The 19,070-nt window shown below is 43.4% G+C and overlaps 1 protein-coding gene across 3 annotated transcripts in view; it reads left to right on the forward strand.

Moving 5' to 3' along the window:
• DOCK1 (dedicator of cytokinesis 1) overlaps positions 1–19,070 on the forward strand; it is a 261,997-nt gene that overhangs the window by 150,096 nt on the left and 92,831 nt on the right. The gene's annotated exons all lie outside the window — the stretch shown is intronic.

A 19,070-nucleotide genomic window follows, 5' to 3' on the forward strand; every position in this document is an offset into this window, starting at 1 on the left:
TAAAATTCTATCCATATCTTAAAATATTCCAGTTTATTCTTTGGAGGATGAATTGCATGTTTTGCATATGACCTCAGATTAGGTGGTGTTGTACGCAGTTGTATGTCCAGAAATTATTTCATTGGTCTTACAAGGAAGAATTAAAAAAGCTTTTAAATCCAAATTCCACCACCCCAGTAATGTAGAGAGAGGCTGAAAGTGTTCCTAATGCTCATTTTTTTTCCTCAATAATTGCAGTTCTGTCATTATTTAGCATTCCTTTGTGCAGTGTTTTATGCTGGTGACATTTTATTAAGTGTGTCAAATGCTTTTATGTGTACTAAGATGAAAGTATAAGGGAAAAACATTATATTTACCAGTTGCCTGAAGAAATCTCTTCTGCATTTACTGGGAGCAACCATGGCTGTAAAGTTGTCAACATTTCCTTATATAAAATCCTGAACCACAGCTCCTGCTCGCCTTATAAAAATGCACCATAACTTTAATCTTGGCTTCTGAAGTCTCCTTAACTCCCTAATAAAATCCATTCTGAATAAATAGGAGTCAGGAGATTGAGCCATCTTTGGGTTCTTCCTGCTGGTTTGGAATGCTTGGGAAGCACCTGCTGTTTGAAATAAGGAGCCCTTTGACAGCTGATGGGGAACATCTGAAGCCCTTTGGATTTATTTCTTTCTTTATTAATTTTGAAAGTAGTTTTGCTTCCTCAGCTCCGAGTGGAAGCAGCTCTTGGAGGCTGTGCTGGAGGTGTTGGTGTCTCCCAGCGTGTGTTACCTGTGAACAGGAGAGCTCTGGGTTACCTGAGAGGTTGGAACAGGATTGGGAGGGTTTGTGTTTGGATATTGTTAATGCCTGAAGTGGCATTGCTGTGTAATGTGTAAAGTTCCAGCGTGCTCAGTCCTGCAGGGAGTGTTCCTTGGGACACAGGAGGGACATGAGCTCAGGGACAGCATCCAGAGGAGGCCACAGAGCTGCTCCAGGGCTGGAGCCCTCTGGAGCCAGGCTGGAACAACTGGGGGGGCTCAGCTGGAGAGGAGAAGCTCCAGGGAGAGCTCAGAGCCCCTTGCAGGGCCTGAAGGGGCTCCAGGAGAGCTGGAGAGGGACTGGGGACAAGGGATGGAGGGACAGGAGCCAGGGAATGGCTCCCAGTGCCAGAGGGCAGGGCTGGATGGGATTTTGGGCAGGAATTGTTCCCTGGGAGGGTGGGGAGGAGCTGGGATGGAATTCCCAGAGCAGCTGGGGCTGCCCCTGGATCCCTGGCAGTGCCCAAGGCCAGGCTGGACATTGGGGCTGGAGCAGCTGGGACAGTGGGAGATGTCCTTGCCCATGGCAGGGGTGGCCCTGGGTGGGATTTGAGGTCCGTTCCCACCCAAACCAGTCTGGAATTGTGTTCCCTTCACATTCTTGCCAGGTGACCTCTCAGTGTTCACTTGGGTGAGGATTTCACCTTGGTTTTTATTTGGCACTTTGAAATTCTGGCCATACAAATGAAAGAGCAAAGGTACAAAAAGAACCTTTCCCTGCATTGTTTCTTTCCTTAAATCACAAAGGGATCCTTCCCCCAGACAGTTCCTCATGGAAAATTTGGAGCAGTACAAAGCACGATGGTTCACAGTTAGGACAGAGGCTTGGAATTTTTATCCTTAAAAATAGTTTTGTCTTTATCCCCTGCTGAACATGAAGTCCTGAGGAAGCAGAAATGGGATGTGCTGATGATCTTTGGTTCTTCCTGACTCCTCTCAATGCCTGTAGAATATCTGAGTAGTATTTAAAGTTAAAAACAAAAACATTTCCCAGTCTTTTTGGTGTTGATGAATATCTTCAGATGTCCTAAGGAGGGTTGTTCATCCCTAATTCCTTCAGTCTTTCATTCCCATTGCACCAGTTCCTTTGGAAATGCTTCTCAATTGATTTCCATGCTTTTCATTTTTCCTGTTGGAGTTAACGTGGTTTCCAAACCCAGAAAGCTGTATTGTAAAATATCTTGTTTTGTCCATCTGCTCCATTTATTTCCATCCTTATAAAGTTTTATTGAAGAAAACTAGATGAAATTTAAGAACAAATTCTGTCTTTTAAAGCTGTGGCATCCCCTCCATAGAAATAACTCTGAAAGTGCAATTTTGTGTTGTTTTTGAAAGCACCTCCTTGGGCAGTTTCTGTGCCAAATCAAGGGAACTAAATTTTAAATGTATCCACAGTTTCATTTGTTTCCTGCATGGAATGTATCTGGTAGTGTGAAACAATGGGAAAAAGAACAAAAATAGCTGGGAAATCAAGCTCTAATTCTTCCTTTAGACCAGTCCTTTAGGAGATTTTTCCTAAAACTCCTCTTCCTGCAGTGCTTTGCTTCCAGATTAAAATACTCTGGATTAAGCAGTGGATTCACATACTCTGGATGAGATAAAGTTGTAGCCATGGGGGAAGAGGGGAAATGGAGAAATGCATGTGAATGACTGGATTACAGGGAATATTTGCAAATGAAAGTTTAGTTCAAATTTAGTATATTATTATTTTGACCTTCACTAGTGGGATAAATATATAGAAATATATTTTTAATGTATATTATATATATAAAAATTCTGTACACTCATTAATAGTGAGAGAAATTACTCTGAAAACTTTGCCTGCCTGTTTTTGGTCCTCTCTCTTTCCTACCTCCCAGTACTGCTGTGCCAGGCTCAGGATCACATCCCAAGTTCGGGATCACATCCCAAGTTCAGGATCACATCCCAGGTTCGGGATCACATCCCAAGTTCAGGATCACATCCCAAGTTCAGGATCACATCCCAAGTTCGGGATCACATCCCAAGTTCGGGATCACATCCCAAGTTCGGGATCACATCCCAAGTTCAGGATCACATCCCAAGTTCAGGATCACATCCCAAGTTCGGGATCACATCCCAAGTTCAGGATCACATCCCAGGCTCAGGATCACATCCCAGGTTCGGGATCACATCCCAGGTTCGGGATCACATCCCAAGTTCAGGATCACATCCCAAGTTCAGGATCACATCCCAGGCTCAGGATCACATCCCAGGTTCGGGATCACATCCCAGGTTCGGGATCACATCCCAAGTTCAGGATCACATCCCAGGTTCAGGATCACATCCCAAGTTTGGGATCACATCCCAAGTTTGGGATCACATCCCAAGTTCAGGATCACATCCCAAGTTCAGGATCACATCCCAGGTTCGGGATCACATCCCAGGTTCGGGATCACATCCCAAGTTCAGGATCACATCCCAAGTTCGGGATCACATCCCAAGTTCGGGATCACATCCCAAGTTCAGGATCACATCCCAAGTTCAGGATCACATCCCAAGTTTGGGATCACATCCCAGGCTCAGGATCACATCCCAGGTTCGGGATCACATCCCAAGTTCAGGATCACATCCCAAGTTCGGGATCACATCCCAGGTTCGGGATCACATCCCAGGTTTGGGATCACATCCCAAGTTTGGGATCACATCCCAGGTTCAGGATCACATCCCAAGTTCGGGATCACATCCCAAGTTTGGGATCACATCCCAAGTTCAGGATCACATTCCATGCCTTTGTTCCAACATCACAGGGAGACAAGAAGTCTTCATATCTATCAAGATAATTTTTTCCTTTTTTTTTCTGTAAAATACTTGATTTACTGACTTGTCTAATGTAGTAAAATTCTCATTTTAGCAAAGCAGTTTGTTGATTCAGAGCCCAAGGTTTTGGTGTTATTTGATATTTGATATCAGTTGATATCAATTATAGCAATAATTACCAATTTGATAGAATTGCCACCATTGTGTTCAAGGCGACATTGGGTTGCAGGTGGCTGATCAGCATTTTGGGGGTAAAAGAATTCATTTTAGGGGTAAAAGAAGAGAATATTCAAGCTGATGCAGTGGCTTTTCCTTTCATTTCCAAATTTTGGTCCAGATCATCCCCTGGTTTACTGTAAAAAACAATATCCAAGGAAAGGAGGTGGAAAAAAACCACTGAGGGATGACAGAGATGGATAAGGGATCATTAAATGTGCTTTTGAAACACCTCCTTGTAAGGAGGAGCTGGAAATGTTTTATAATTCCTTTTAGGATACTTGTCCACCTCTAAATTCCAGCTGCTGTAGTGTTTGTCTGTGCCCACATTTTCAGGAAGAGATATTCCTATTCAAGCCATAATATCTGTATTAAATGGTTTTAAGCAATCAGGGAGTTTTCCTGTGTTTCTGGATAGGGCTGGGAAGTGCTTTGGAGGCAGATTCTTCATTCCAGGCATCTCCAGGAAAACACATGCCAGGAGTTGGAACTGTAAAAGCAGTTACAAAAAAAGGCAGGGATTTTGTCTTGTTTCCATTTCCCCCCATCGAAACCATGTTTTGAAATGATTCCGAAATGTTTTAGAAATCGTTGTTTACTTTTGTCAGAAGCTGACAAGCTAAACTTAGGTTCCTCCTAAACACATATCTCAGAACATGAAAGCAATTCCTCCCTACGGTTCCGTAAATGAAAATAATTTAGTCTTTGGTCTTACTTTTGGCATTTGAGACAATTCAGTTCCTTTGGTAAGACCTTATGATATATTAATTTGTAGCTGCTACTTTCATCTGCAGCCGTGCCAGTGGAAGCTGAGTTGCCTGTGAAAAGGGAATCTGATGTTTGCTGTTCTATTTTTTGTTTCTAATGTCCACATTTACATAAAATACCTGTTTGTTTTGCCTTTTGAAGTCAGAGAGAAAGGGATGAGATGAAAATGAGGTTTCTTGTCTCTACTTTTTCGGTTTTTTTCAGAGGAAATAGAGCTGGCCTGGGGATGGAATCTGGGCAGTGTTACCTGTTGTGTCAGGGAGGGTTAGGTTGGATATCAGGAGTTTCCTTCCCAAGGGATGGTTGGGCACTGGGAAAGTTCTCCAGGGAATTGTCACAGCCCCAACCTCTGCTCAGAAATATTCCCGTATTATGTCCCCTGTTCCCAAATCCAAACCACCACCCCACACCTTCCATGAAGAAGATGCCCTGAACCCCACCCAACCCCACCCCACCAGCCCAGAACCTCGATGAATTTTCTGTGTGAGGAGCCAAAAAAGAGCCTTGAAAAGAGGAGGACAAAGGAACAGGGAGACGCTCCGGATAAACATGTCCTGGAATGTTTATTTTTGGAGCTTCCAGGGAAATGTAGGCAGTTCTGCTGCCTGGTTGTCATAGCAGTACCTGTCAGATCCGTGCTGTGCTCTCAGAATTACCTCCAGTGATGTTTGTGACCGTCCATCAGCAGTGGGCAAACCCTGACGCGCGTCAGGAACCGCAGCAACTTCTGCGGAACTCGGAACCTTCAAAAGCAGCTCGGGCTTCAGCAGCCTCTGAGTTTATCCTTCCTGACAAGGCACCCAAAGCCAAACTAAAATCAGGGTTTAGCTCATGGAAATTTGGCTTAATTGCGATGTTCTGCTGGGTTTGAGGCAGGCTTATGGAAACAAAAGCAGGATGGTTTTAATAAATGTATGAAAATAGGCTCTTTGCACTTACATAATTGACCAGTCAAGTTGCATCCATCAGATGAGTGCAAGTGCAAAAGCTCTCATTTAAAATCCATCCCAAGCTCCTGCTGGATGAGGGGTAGATTTTGTAACAGGGAAAAAGAGGCCAGAAGGATGGCAAAGATTCTGGATTGAAAACTACAGGAAGAGCAGGGCACCCCACAGTTTTACAGCCTATCAGGTGATATTAAATCTGTGGGGTTGGGGTGGAGGGAGCAGAAAAAAGCTTTTAAATCATCATTTCATTTCCCAAATCCCATCATGGGTTCAAGCCTGTGTTAATTCCATGTTCAAAGACATTATTCATGGCCTTAAATTGCTCCGGGGGAGGTTTAGATGGGAGATGAGGGAAAATTCTTTCATGGAAAGGGTTGTCAAGCATTCACCAGGGCAGTGGTGGAGTCCCCATCCCTGGAAGTGTTCCAAAAACATCTGGAACAAGATGGGTTGAGGGTTGGACTCGATGACCTTAAAGGTTTTTTTTCCAGCCTTAACCACTCAGTTTTATGATCAGTGGATGTTACTTGAAAATCTGAATTTATAACTGGGCCCTGATCACTTAAATATTTCCTCAATATATGTTTTAGTGGAATAGGGTAACTGATTTACATTTCCAAATTGGAATTGGGATGAAGGAAGTGTTTGAAATGCAATTATGTTTTAGGAGGCCAAGGGATGCATTGTTTCAAGAAGAGTTTGAACAGTACAAAAAGCTTGGATTAGAAGGAATTGCTGCTACTTTTCCTGACTATTAATGCATTTCCTACAGGACTCTGTGCTTACTTAGAAAGTTTAAGAGTCCAGACATGCAGCTTGAACAATCCAATAATTTAATTCAGGGCTGGAATGCAATAAGACTTCAAATGGGAGCAATTTTGTTTTTCTTTAGTGCTGACTATTTCTCTCTGTAGAAAACCCTCCCACTATTTCCCGTGTATAGACTGAGGATAACAATTTTCAAAGCTTGTAACTTCCTTAGGAGCTAGTTCTCAATATTAACTTGAGTGCCCCAAAGTTTGCTCTTCATCTGGGAATAAAAGACACGAATGCACATTGATAAATCATCTAAAATCTCTCTACAAGCAGGGATGTTTTTTGCTGTCCATAAAACCCCGTTGCATAATGTACTGACCTTTTCAGGAAAGACCTTGCAGGATTTTTGCTTTAGCATTGTACCTGTCAGATTAACTGCACCTGGGAGGAAAATGAATGTACTTGACTGTGTTTGAAATAACAGGGTATTTTCTAATTCAAAGAGCTGAGATTCCTTGAAGGAATATTCTTCAGCAGGGCCTTTTTCCCCTTGATGGTTTCCACCCCATAGCAGGTGGTTTTCTCCCAGCCTTTGGAGTTACAAATGTCCCTGGCATTGGTGGAATCTTGACAATGGTGTGGTTGTGAGAACTGATGAGCAGTTGGGGCAGCCCACTGGATTTCATGATGTGGTTTTCTCCTTAATTTCTGTAATCTGTGATCATTTATGATGGAAAAGTCATGGAAGGAGGGCAGAGTTATATGGGATTTTGGGAAGAAATTCTTCCCTGTGAGGATGGTGAGGGGCTGGGATGGAATTCCCAGAGCAGCTGTGGCTGCCCCTGGATCTCTGGAAGTGTCCAGGGCCAGGTTGATGGAGCTTGGAGCAACCTGGGATAGGGGAAGATGTTCCTGCCATGGCAGGGGTGGGAATGGGATGAGATTTAAGGTCTTTCCCAGCCAATCCAGTCTGGGATTCTGAGAAGCACCACCTCGTGGAGCTGCCAATGTTGGGATGTGGGTGTGAGATGTCCCAGCCCTCCCAAATCCATCTTCTCCTTTTTGGAGCACTCCTTCCATCTGTTTGGGTCATCATTAATCCCTCCTGGGGTCTGGAGGTGGAATAATGATTTCCAGCACTAAAATAATTACCTTGACAATTATAACTGTATCATCTTAATTATGGTTTTTGTGTGTTTGGAGCCATCTTGGGTTTTTGGGAAGATTCCTGTAGCAAGGTGGGCTTGGGCTGGTGACCCCATCCAGCATCCACTGTGATGGGTTTTATTATTGTGCTTTCCTTGACAAAGACATTTCCCTGTCCCGGAAGGTGGGTGGGATTTGTGTCCTGCCAGGAGTGGAGATCTCGGAGCCACAGCAGCTCTGTAAAACCAGGAGAAAGCTGTTGCAGGTCCTCCTCATCCTAAAGCACAACTTGCTTTTAATTTTGCTTCCCAAATACCACTGTGGAGCATTAGCTCCACCTTCATTGCTCAGCAACAACCCTGTGACTCTTCAGCTTTGATTTGCCACAAGAAAATTCCAGTGACTTGGAAGCAAAGGATTGTGTTAAGGAACAGCTCTTCCTGCGCTAGGGAGAAACACAGAGGGATGAAATGATCCCAACTGCTGCTGTTCTTCAGTTCAAGGGGAAAAAGGTGAACTAAGAGTTTTTTAGAGATATTTTTTTTTTTCATCTTCTGTTAGAAGAAATTTTTGCTATTTTTGGCACCTGACAGAATTTTAGGTGGTGAGACAGCACTGAGGTTTAGACCTGGAAAATTTCTGGGCATGAGCTGGTTGTCCTCCTTGGAGTGGGGTCAGATTGAATCCCTTCAAAACCTTTTGAATGTGTCTTATAAAGCTGGGGAACTTCAAGGAATCTGTGGGTTTATCATAGAATTGTTCAGGTTGGGGAGGAGCTCTGAGTTCTGAGTCCAGCCTCAACCCAGCAGCACCACCTCATCCTCAGATGACGCATCCACACATTTTGTGAACATTTCCAGTCTGGTCTCCAGCAGGACCTTGCTGGACAACCCTTTCCATGAAGAAATTTTCTCTAATATCCAACTTAAACCTCCCCTTGCAACTTGAGGCCGTTACCTCTCATCCTTTCACTGTTATTTGGAATAATTAATCCAGGGGACATCCCACGTTACTCTGTGGCTTTTCCATGGAGGATATTTCACAGGGAATCACAGGGAGGAGTGGCTGCTCCTCCCAAACACCAGTTTGCCCTGCTGGTTGTCACCCTGGGGTGTTTTACCTGCTCTAAAGTCACGAGCAGTTGAGAGGCACCTCCCAGTCTGTCATTTCCCAGACTGGCTCAGAAATGGGATATTTTAAGGAAAAATAGGGCACAGGAGCTGCACACAGCTGAGTGAAAGAGGCAGCGTGGCTCAACTAAGAAACCCTAAGAAAAAACAAGAGAATGTTTAAAATTCCTTTTTACTCCTCACTTTTTGGAAGCATCACCCACAGGATGCAGTAGAGGTCTGGTTTCCTTTGTTTTTAACAAGATCCTTGGAAAGCCAACTCATTTTTTTTTGGCTATTTGCCCTCTATTTTTTCCCAAGTTGCATCTTGACGGTGTTGAGAGCCGCTGGGTTTAACACATTGTTTTGAAAGGAAGCCGTGAGAGGTTATTAGCCTGTGTGTCATGGTAATTCTCTGCTAAGAGCTAATTGAGACCTGAAGAAGCCTTGCCAAAGTAATTTCAAATGGAACACAGTGATTCCAATATTATTTTCCCTTCTGGAATCTAAACCTGGGTTGACATTAAGGTGCTTTGGGATGACTGTACTCAGAAGCCTTTTACCAGCCAATAACTTTATCAGTTTGTGTTTTATGATTTTGTTTTTTTAAATCAAATTAAGCAAGAAGAATCCAATGTATTGTGCAGTAAATGATGGATAATAATGTTGTTCCATGTTTTTGGTTCTTGTTTTGTGCTCTAATTACTTCAGGAGTAGCAGAAACCCTTGGCAGATTACATTTCCTCAGACAGATCCTTTAGTGTAAGCCTTCCTTTCATATAAAGTTTTCTTACAATTTCCTAATTACAACTGAAAAAAACCCTTAACTGTCATTTTAAATTTTATATTTTATTTCATGATTCTTAAGTTCCTTCCTCCACTGCTGCCTGAACCCCCTCCAGAGGCTCTGGTGTGTAGATACTCAAAGTTTTGCTCTCTCTAGGATGAGCTCATGAACATTTGAATCCATATTATTGTACCAGTGTGGGTGTTTGGGATGAAGCTGCATCCAAGTATTTGCTTTCTCATTTCATGGAGCTTTGGGGACTTTTCCAGCTTTATTCTGCTTTTCCTGGCTCCTCAGAGCCAGTTTTGGTGCCTGCAGCACCGCATTCCTTGGGACCACCCCGAGGAGTTTTGCTCCGTATGTTCCCACGGGAAAAGTAATCCTTGGGATGTGTGACCCAAACTAAGACTAATTAAGGTAAGACTGATGAAGACCCAAACTAAGACTAATTAAGGTAAGACTGATGAAGACGCAAACTAAGACTGAGAAAATGATGATGGTGCCCTTTGGTGGTGGGAATCCAATGACCATGGAGCATCCTGGTGGCACCTGGGCACACAGGTCAGGTGTGGCTTTGGAATACCAAGTTGGACTTGATGATCTTTGAGGGCTTTTCCAACCTAAATAATCCCGTTATTCTGTGGTGGAAGGGAAAAATGTTCTACCTTGGTACCCACCTGGATGTGGCATTCCAGTTAATAATTGGAATTTTGGTGCCCTGGCTGCTCATTTCTGTGCCATTTAAACCCCCCAGGAAGGGTGTCCACGTCACAGCCCCAAATCTGAACGTTCTGGGATGTTTTTAGCACAGGATGTAAGGCATGAACACCATGTGGGAACACTTGGTGCTTATAAAAGCAGCAGCGTGAAGGAGGTAATTAAATAAAGCTGAAGGTGTTAAATCCCAAAGCAGGGTTCCATTTTTACCGAGTCAAAGCTAACACCACGTGATGTTTATTTTTAACAGGGAAGGTGTAGAAACTTTTCACTTCAAATCATTGTTTTTCCACATCAGCATCATTTCAGTTACTACCATTGCCCATTTAAAAATACCCAGGGAGTGAAATATGGGCTGCTTTATCACACTTGGGGTTTATTCATCTTTTCCAGTATTGTAAAAAAAAAACCCATATTTCAGTCTTGAAAAGTAACAAAAAATGGTTGTTTGGATATTATTTTCAGGCTTAAATGCATTTTTGGCTGTTAGTCTGGAATTCAGATTTCTGTAGTGAGCTTTGCACTGAAATTCCATGGGCTTGACCATCAATGAGTGACTCCAGGATTTTCAGCACTTAGAGCAGCTTGACTAAACAGAGATATTGTACATACTATAAACCAGTACTTTGCTCTTAATGTAGTATTTTTTTAATAATTCACAAGAATAGTGTCCAAACCAGTTATTAATTTAATACAGTTTGGGTAAAATATTCCTAAAACCCTGCTTGCTTTTACCTTGCCAACACATTCCTTTGCTGAATTTTCACCTTTTTCAATGGCTGATAATGGTGCAGCGTTTTGGCTTCTGAGAGCAGCAGCCTCAATGCTTAAAAAGCCAGCAAGGCCTTTTCTGGGGTTATTAAATTTTAGGATCAGAAATATTTCATGAACATATTCTAGAAAACAAGCTTTTATAGTTGGAGTATGAGAAAGCTCAGCTGCTATAGGAAAAACTGGAGAGGTTTTTTTTAAATAAAAAGGAAATTATTCCTGCTCTGACATAACAAATGTGTGATTGTAGGGCAGGAAGAGTTCAAAGCATATTTAGGGAGAAAAGAGGTGCCAGATCACTGGCTATCACCAGTTTGAAGGTTTATATCAGTGAATATAAGCACTGAAAAGTCATCTTCTCTCTCTCTCAGTGCATTGCAGGCAGAGCTTGAGCTCAGCCTTTCTTGATGGATGTTTATCCTTTTCCATCAAAGTGTTACAGGAAAGCAGGCATGTGCAGGTAGTAAAACAGAGATATTTCTAGATCTTGGGATGAACAGGCTGAACTGAGAAGGTAAATTCATGATTTTTTTTATCATTAACCAAAATGAGAGAATCTTTAGGTTACAGTTGATGGATATAGTTTATCATTTGTGTTAGAAAATATCCATCCTGAGGCACACACTGTGCAAATCCTGTTCCTTGAGTGGCTGAACTTTAAACTTCCAGCATGTTTTTCATTTGGGATGTTCAAAGCAATAACATGAAAGATATTAAAAGCAAACCTTTTTCTTCTTTAAATTCCTTGTATATAAGCATTCACCAAACACCTGTTGAGCTGCAGAGGGAATTTGCTGTCAGTGTGTTCAGGGATCTGTTTGGATTTGTTCTGCCTGGGACAGGCACTTCGCTCTCTCAACTTTTACAGATTTTTTTTGTCATGGATGTGTGGGAAGGGCATTTCCCTGCACCTTCCATCTTTCCCTGAGCCTGTCCATGTTCCCAGCCTGCATTCAGAGCACAGAGCATCCAGGCACTCTGGAAATGCCTTTGCTGTTCCTGCTGTGACCTTCCCCACCCCTGCCTGACTTCAGCTTCCCTAAGCCCTCGCCTGGAGACTGGGGAGAGCACCCACCTGCCCTTTGTGGGAGTTGTTTGCTGTTTGCCAGCAGCTCCAGGAAAAGGGAAGAATAATAATGTATGGCTGCTGCAGAAGGTGTGAAAGCTGTCATTGCTCAGGTCACTCTGGTTATCCGTGCCATGAAAAATCTCTCTCTCTGCCAGTGGCTTCAGAGAGAGGGAGCTGAACGGGAGTACCTGATCCCAGCTCTGCTCCCATTCCCTGTGGAGCTGCAGGGTGACAGAGCCACCTCTCCGTAACCCACGGCACTCCTGTGGTACAGCATCACCCCCTGGCTCAGTTTGGGAAGTTTTGGGCAGTTTGATTGCCTTGGGCAGCTCTCTGCTGGCTCAGGTGTCCCCTGCAGCTGGTGCAGAGCCAGCACTAAAGCTCTGCCTGCTGGGAAACCCGGGATGCAGGTGTGGCAGCGCTTCGGTGGGAATGCACAGGGCAGGAGAAGTCTTCTGGAACATGAACACTGAAATGCATCACAGCATGGGGTGAGTCAGCTCATCCTCAAAAACTCTGCAAATTGAGACCACCAGATGGGTCCTGCTGAGTCCTCCTTGTCTGGGATGGATGGATGATGATGGATGGATGGATGGATGGATGGATGGATGGATGATGGATGATGATGGATGGATGGATGGATGGATGGATGGATGGATGGATGATGGGTGGATGGATGGATGGATGGATGGATGATGGATGGATGGATGGATGGATGGGTGGATGATGGGTGGATGGATGGATGGATGGATGGATGGATGGATGGATGATGGGTGGATGGATGGATGGATGGATGGATGATGGGTGGATGGATGGGTGATGGGTGGATGGATGGATGATGGATGAATGGATGGATGGATGATGGATGGATGATGGATGGATGGATGGATGGATGGATGGATGGATGGATGGATGATGGGTGGATGGATGATGGATGGATGGATGATGGATGGATGGATGGATGGATGATGGATGATGGATGGATGGATGGATGGATGGATGGATGGATGGATGGATGGATGGATGGACAAACTGCACAGGAAGCAGAGGAAGCTTTCAACAGTTGTATCCCCCCCGTTTCTAATTTAGTTTATTTTTTTCTCATCTTCCATCTGAAAATATATTTTTGTTCCTGTCACAGACAGAGGAGCAGTGATTCTGTGTTAACAAAAAATCATCTTTATGACATTATGTATTTCTTAATGCTGGAATTTTCCTTCTGAGGGCTCAGGCACGCCCTGGGTTTGTTCCTCTCTGTGTTTGGCTGTTAAAATGTATTTACTTGGTATGATTTGCCTGTAGCTGGTCTGGTCACATCTGCACTATGTGAGGTGTAACAGAAAAAGATGCAGGAGAAGATAATTGAGGATTTTCTGCCAGTTCCCTGATAAAGATACCCAAACAGAAACATTTCTGGGATGAGTTTCAGTTGCATGCTCGCGTCAGTGAGGTTTTTAAGGGAGGTGTGATACTACGATGGCTTTGTGAGGATTCACTCTCCTTCCCACACTTGTCTCATGTTCTTCCTTCTGGACTGTTTTGCATCTTCTCATGCAGAAACTATGTTTCATTTTTAAAAATCAAAGTGAAATTGCCAACTGTCAAAACCAAACATGTTTTCTGTAAGTTCTTGAACACGGACTTGTTATTTGTCAGACTATTTTTGACAATGTGCTCCTTCCACAACCACTTCAGTTGCATCTCCTCAAGTAAAACAAGGAAAAAGATTTCTTTAGGAAAAATATTTCCTTTTTTTTAGATATGAAGCACAGTTATTACCTGATGTTTAGTGTCATCCTGGGCTGTACTTTCCTGTTTTGATGTAGCCTCAAATACTTTTTAGACTTAGAGATGTGCATTCAGCACTTGCCAGAGTTTGTATCCCTGAAAATATTTCTTAGCCGGTTATCTGTTCTAGATAAACCTGTAATTTTCAGTGTTTTTGACAGAATTTAAGGATTTTAGGCTCTTTAAGAATTATTCTTCATCTTTTCCAGTTTGTCCAAAGCTCCAAAGCCTCTTTTTCCCTCTCCATGTTCTGACACTGCTGAGGGAGCAGTGAGGCCTTGGTACTCCTTGAGGGACACGCTCTGGGCCCTTCTGGAATGTCTGTTGAACAGTGGATATGGAATATATCATGGAATTATAGGATCCCATGCTGGAAGGGCATGTCAGGGATCATCTGGTGCTGTTCCTTGGGAAGAGCATAGAGGAAAGCTAAGGAAGGGAGTTTGGTTCTCCTTGGAGAGCACGTTCTCAGCTCTGCTGTGATTGGCTCTTGATGAGAGGATTCTCATTCTGCCTGGAATCATGGAACCACAGGATGGTTTGGATTGGAAAGGGCATTAAAGCTCATCCCATTCCACCAGTTCCACCTTCCCCTGTCCCAGCTGCTCCAGCCCCAATGTCCAGCCTGGCCTTGGGCACTGCCAGGGATCCAGGGGCAGCCCCAGCTGCTCTGGGCACCTGTGCCAGGGCCTGTCCACCCTCACAAGAACAATTCCTGCCCAAAACCCCACCTAACCCTGCCCTCTGGCAGTTTGTACCCACTCCTCCTTGTCCTGCCACTCCAGTTCCTGGTGAATTGTCCCTCTCCGGTTTCCCTGGAGCCCCTTTAGGTGATGCAAGATGCTGTGAGGTCTCCACACCACCTTTTCTTCTCCAGGTGACCAATCCCAGCTGTCCCACCCTGTCTCCATAGCAGAGGTGTTCCATAGCCTCTATCAACTTTGTGGCCTCCTCAGGACTTGCTGCAACAGTTCCATGTCCTCATGTTGAGGGCCTCAGACCCGTTTGCAGTACTCCAGATGGGAATCCACTGCTTCATTTCTCCTGTTTTAATTTACTATTTTCTGATCAGGCCTAATGAAAAAAAATCCACCATTGTAGTAAACTCTTGCCTCTGGACTGCAGAGGGTGAAAATCCCCCTCTCTGCTTTGCTGCTCACAGCTCAGGAATCCCAAACAAGGGATGGAAAACGTGAGGGAGTTGTGAGATGGTCACCAACCAGTCAGGGGTGAGGTGGGGTTTGAAATTCTCTGTATTTATCTCTAAAAGGCCCTTGCACTCTTTGCTGTGTGTTCTGGGTGATCTATAGCCTCACCCAGGGCTTGTCAAACACCACTGGAAGGAGGCAGTTGGCTTAATTAAAGCAGATCGACGTTTTTACAGCTTCCTATATTTTAGCTTCTGCCAAGACAACTGACAACAAGAAATGAGGAATTTATGAAGGAATCATGAAAAATTTATGCTGGCATATGAGATTTATTCACCCAGCATAGAAAGTGTGCTTTAAATTCTGACATCAGAGCTGCTAATAGGAAATTTGGAAATAGACTAAAACTGTTGATTGTTTTGTATGAATATGCAGATTCCACACTGGGTTTCCATCCTGTGCTTCGTATTTCACAGAGCCATGGAATGGTTTGGGTAGGGGGGAACCATAAAGATAAATCTTGTTCCACCCCAGCCATGGCAGGGACACCTTCCCCTGTCCCAGCTGCTCCAGCCCCAATGTCCAGCCTGGCCTTGGGCACTGCCAGGGATCCAGGGGCAGCCCCAGCTGCTCTGGGCACCTGGGACAGGGCCTGCCCACCCTGCCAGGAACAATTCCTGCCCAAAATTCCATAGAAATCTACTTTCCTTCTGCTTAATGCCATTTTCCCTTGTCCCATCAATGCAGTACTTGTTGGATTTCTAGCTTAGAACTGATTTTGTTTCACTGTTCATCAGGATTTCAGACCTATTATTTGCATTAGTCAAAACTCATGGAACAGAACCCCTTAGAAGAAAACTGGAGTATTTCCAATGACAAATTTATATCAAATCCTTCAATATTAAATCTTTAAGAAAAACCCCAAAACCTCAACACTCATGTGCATTTAAAAAAAAATTAATAAGTTTAGGTATTTATTTTTTCATGCTTTGTTGAGCACTTTCAGGATATTATCTTCACAAAGCAGAACTCGGTGTGTGGACGTACAAGTCCACAGGGAAAATAACAATATTTATATTTTCCTCAGTCTCATTTCAGCTCGACTGTTGCATTAATTTCCTCTGTAACTTCTGACATCTGTAGCATGAATTTCTAATTTGTTTGGTCTGAAGGTTGGTGGGAAATAACAACTCCACTGAAGCCAGAGTGCAAAGGCACTGTTGCATTTTGTGCTCTCCTGACGTGACCAACTCCTCCATTTTGTGCTTAACCTGGATTTGATTGAAATTTGTAAACTTTGCCTGTACATGGAGATTTGTATCAGAGCTCGCTGTTCTCTCTGCTGTAAAATATCTAATCCCTTCTACTTACATGTTTCTGTTAAAGCTGGTCCCTTGTTCTGACATGGAGATCCTCCCTGTACGAGTGTGATGGATGAAAAACAGCGCTGGCCGTGATTTAATTTGGGGAGAGCTCTGTTAGAGCTGATAAATAGACAGGGGTTGTTTTATGACACCCTGGAGTGGGTTTTGGGCAGAGATGTGGGTGTGGGATGAGCACTACGGCTCCAAGACTCGCCAATCATGGAAGTTAATCTCCAGATCTGGGGGAACTCAGTTCAGTCTGTCAGGGATGTCTCACAGCAAGCATGTGGAATGAGATAATGATGCACCACAATTAGCTGAGATGGGCAGATTGAGATGAGGTTTACTGGCACGTGAGGTTTTTCCAAGTTTTTCAGCTCATTCAGTTGAAAATCCAGAAGGGCTGGGTTGTATTTCGTGAATAGATACGTTAAATAGCAAATAAATGTTATTAAAGCTTGGTGGGTGCCAAGGGCAGGTTCTTGTGCAGTAGAAGAGATTTGCTGGGATAAAGAGTGGGACAGGACACGGGGGGGAATGGCCTTAAGCTTTAAAAAGGCAGGATAAGGTGGAATATTGGGAGGGAGGTGTCCCTGTGAGTGTGGGGAGGCCCTGGAGGAGCTGGGGCTGCCCCTGGATCCCTGGCAGTGCCCAAGGCCAGGTTGGACAGGACTTGGAGCAGCCTGGAACAGTGGAAGGTGTCCCTGCCATGGCAGGGAGTGGAATGGGATGGGCTTTAATGTCCCTTCCCACCCAAACCAGTTGTGGGATTCTGTGATTTATAGGAAAAGCTGAAGGTTCTCTTTCCTCCATCTGATTTGTGGGAGATGTTCCTGGGGCTGCAAACGTGGCAGCTGTGCATGGTCAGGAAGGATGAATCCATGGAGTCCTAGAACCAGACTTCCAGTTTAGGTTGGAAAAGCCCTTCAGGACCATCAAGTCCAATTCCCTTAGCACTGCCAGGGCCACCAGCTCCACATCCACACAGCTCTTAAATCCCTCCAGGGATGGGGGGCTCCTTTCAGGGAAGAAACTTTCCCAGTATCCAACCTGACCCTCCTCTGGTACAACTTTGAGGCCATTTCCTCTTGTCCTGTCTTGTCCTATCCATGTACTCCAAGAGTTACCACCAACTCAATCCCAGCTGTGTTAATAAATGAAATTGCAGAGACCCTGAAGCAGTTTTCTTTAGGTTTTTAGGGGTTTTTTGCCTCCTCCCCAGTGCTCTTTAATAATAAATTAATTCTTTCCATGCAGTGCATAAGCCTGTTTGGGATGTAAGTACTACATCTTACAAAGCCAGGGCTGGATTTGGGAATGCTGAAAGTTCTTTCAGGAGCTTTAGCAGAGGAACAATCCTCAAAAGCCTTTTTTAAAAAACATATTTTTAAAAAAAAAGGAGATTTACGTGGTTTGGTTTCTTTATGCTTCGAGAGAAAATTACCATGTAAAGGTTTCGTCTTGTGTTGCTCTCTGGTATCACTAAGTTTGGTGCACCAATTAAGAAATTCAGAATGATGAACTTAGGATGCACCAACAGAAAGAGAGGTCTTTTAGTCACTATTTGTCCACTGGAACACAGTTATAGCCATTTAAATGTGTTACTGTGTGGATCTAAATTTCCCTACACAAATTCTTCAGGTTTCACTGGGAATAATTTGACTTTTGTTGGGGTTTTTGCTTGTTTGTTTGGCATTTTTTTTGGTGGTTTTTTTCTGGTTTATTTTTTTGTTGTTGTTGTTGTTGCTTTTCTCCCCTCTGGATATTGATTAATTGCTTGTGGTTTGATTAATGTATGTAATTATTTACTCTCTGAGTGCTGCGTTTTGGCTGTTGAGTGCATGAGCAAACTGCTCATGGTGCAGTCACAGAATCCAAGGATGGTTTGGGTTGGAAGGATCTTAAATCCCATCTCATTCCACAGGCAGGGACACTTCCACTATCTCAGGTTGATCAACACCTCATCCAGGCTGTGATCCAACAATGATCCTAATTTTTTATTAACTTTTCTAACACACAAAAGAAAAAAAAGTAAAAAATTAAGAATTCAATCTTGGTCACCTGTTTTTTCCCCTCCATGCCCAATTTTTCTTAGATTAATCTCTGTTGCACAGCCTTAAATATCAAACCTAAATTTATGAGATGCTGTTACCCCACCATGTAAATCTTTTGTTCTGCAAATAATAGGATAATTAAAATGTCATATTTATGAAAATGACTTTTTATCCTGGCTGGGATATTTTGCAATTCACTCACCAGCACTGCCTCTGGGTTTCCAGGTGAACATTGTGTCCTTGAGCTCTCCTTGACTGCACCAAGAAATTGCTTTGTCCATTTTCAGCTCACAAAACATTCAAGATTCCCTTTTTTCCCCTGAATGATAAATTCCTTGGCTCTGGGAGTGCTGTTGGGATGGGGGAAATGCTGAGGCTGCTGAGCTGCCCTGGAGCAGAGCTCATTCCCATCCTCCCAGGGCAGCAACACCTGGAATCTGCACTTGGGTTATTTATACCTGAGCCAGGGCAGCTCAGAGATTAAAAGGAAAGAGGAAATTAAAGCCCAAGTTTTGAAAAGATTGATTGGAATTTGTGCTCAGTATCCAACTCTACAGATCATTGGAGGGGGGAAAAATGTGTTTTTTCCTTGCTCTGTGAAAAGCTGTAAATGTTTTTGCACAAGTCGTTTTTATCCTGTTTTAAATTTATTTCCCAGATACAGAATTAAGATGGTGCAAAGTGAATAATTTCATGCTTTTTTCTCTTTTATCAGGAACTCAGTGTAAATGCTTATCTTTTTTTGTAATGAGATTTTGGTGAGTTATATTGATTTGAAAGAAATCTAAAAAAGTAGCGCAAAGTTCTGCTAAAAAAGTTTAAAAAGAGAAAAAGAAGCAACAACTTGTAAAA

The sequence above is a fragment of the Pseudopodoces humilis genome, chromosome 9, assembly GCF_049639895.1.
Source record: "Pseudopodoces humilis isolate 2021_Gansu_Grassland_sample_001 chromosome 9, ASM4963989v1, whole genome shotgun sequence".
Classification (NCBI taxonomy): Eukaryota; Metazoa; Chordata; class Aves; order Passeriformes; family Paridae; genus Pseudopodoces; species Pseudopodoces humilis.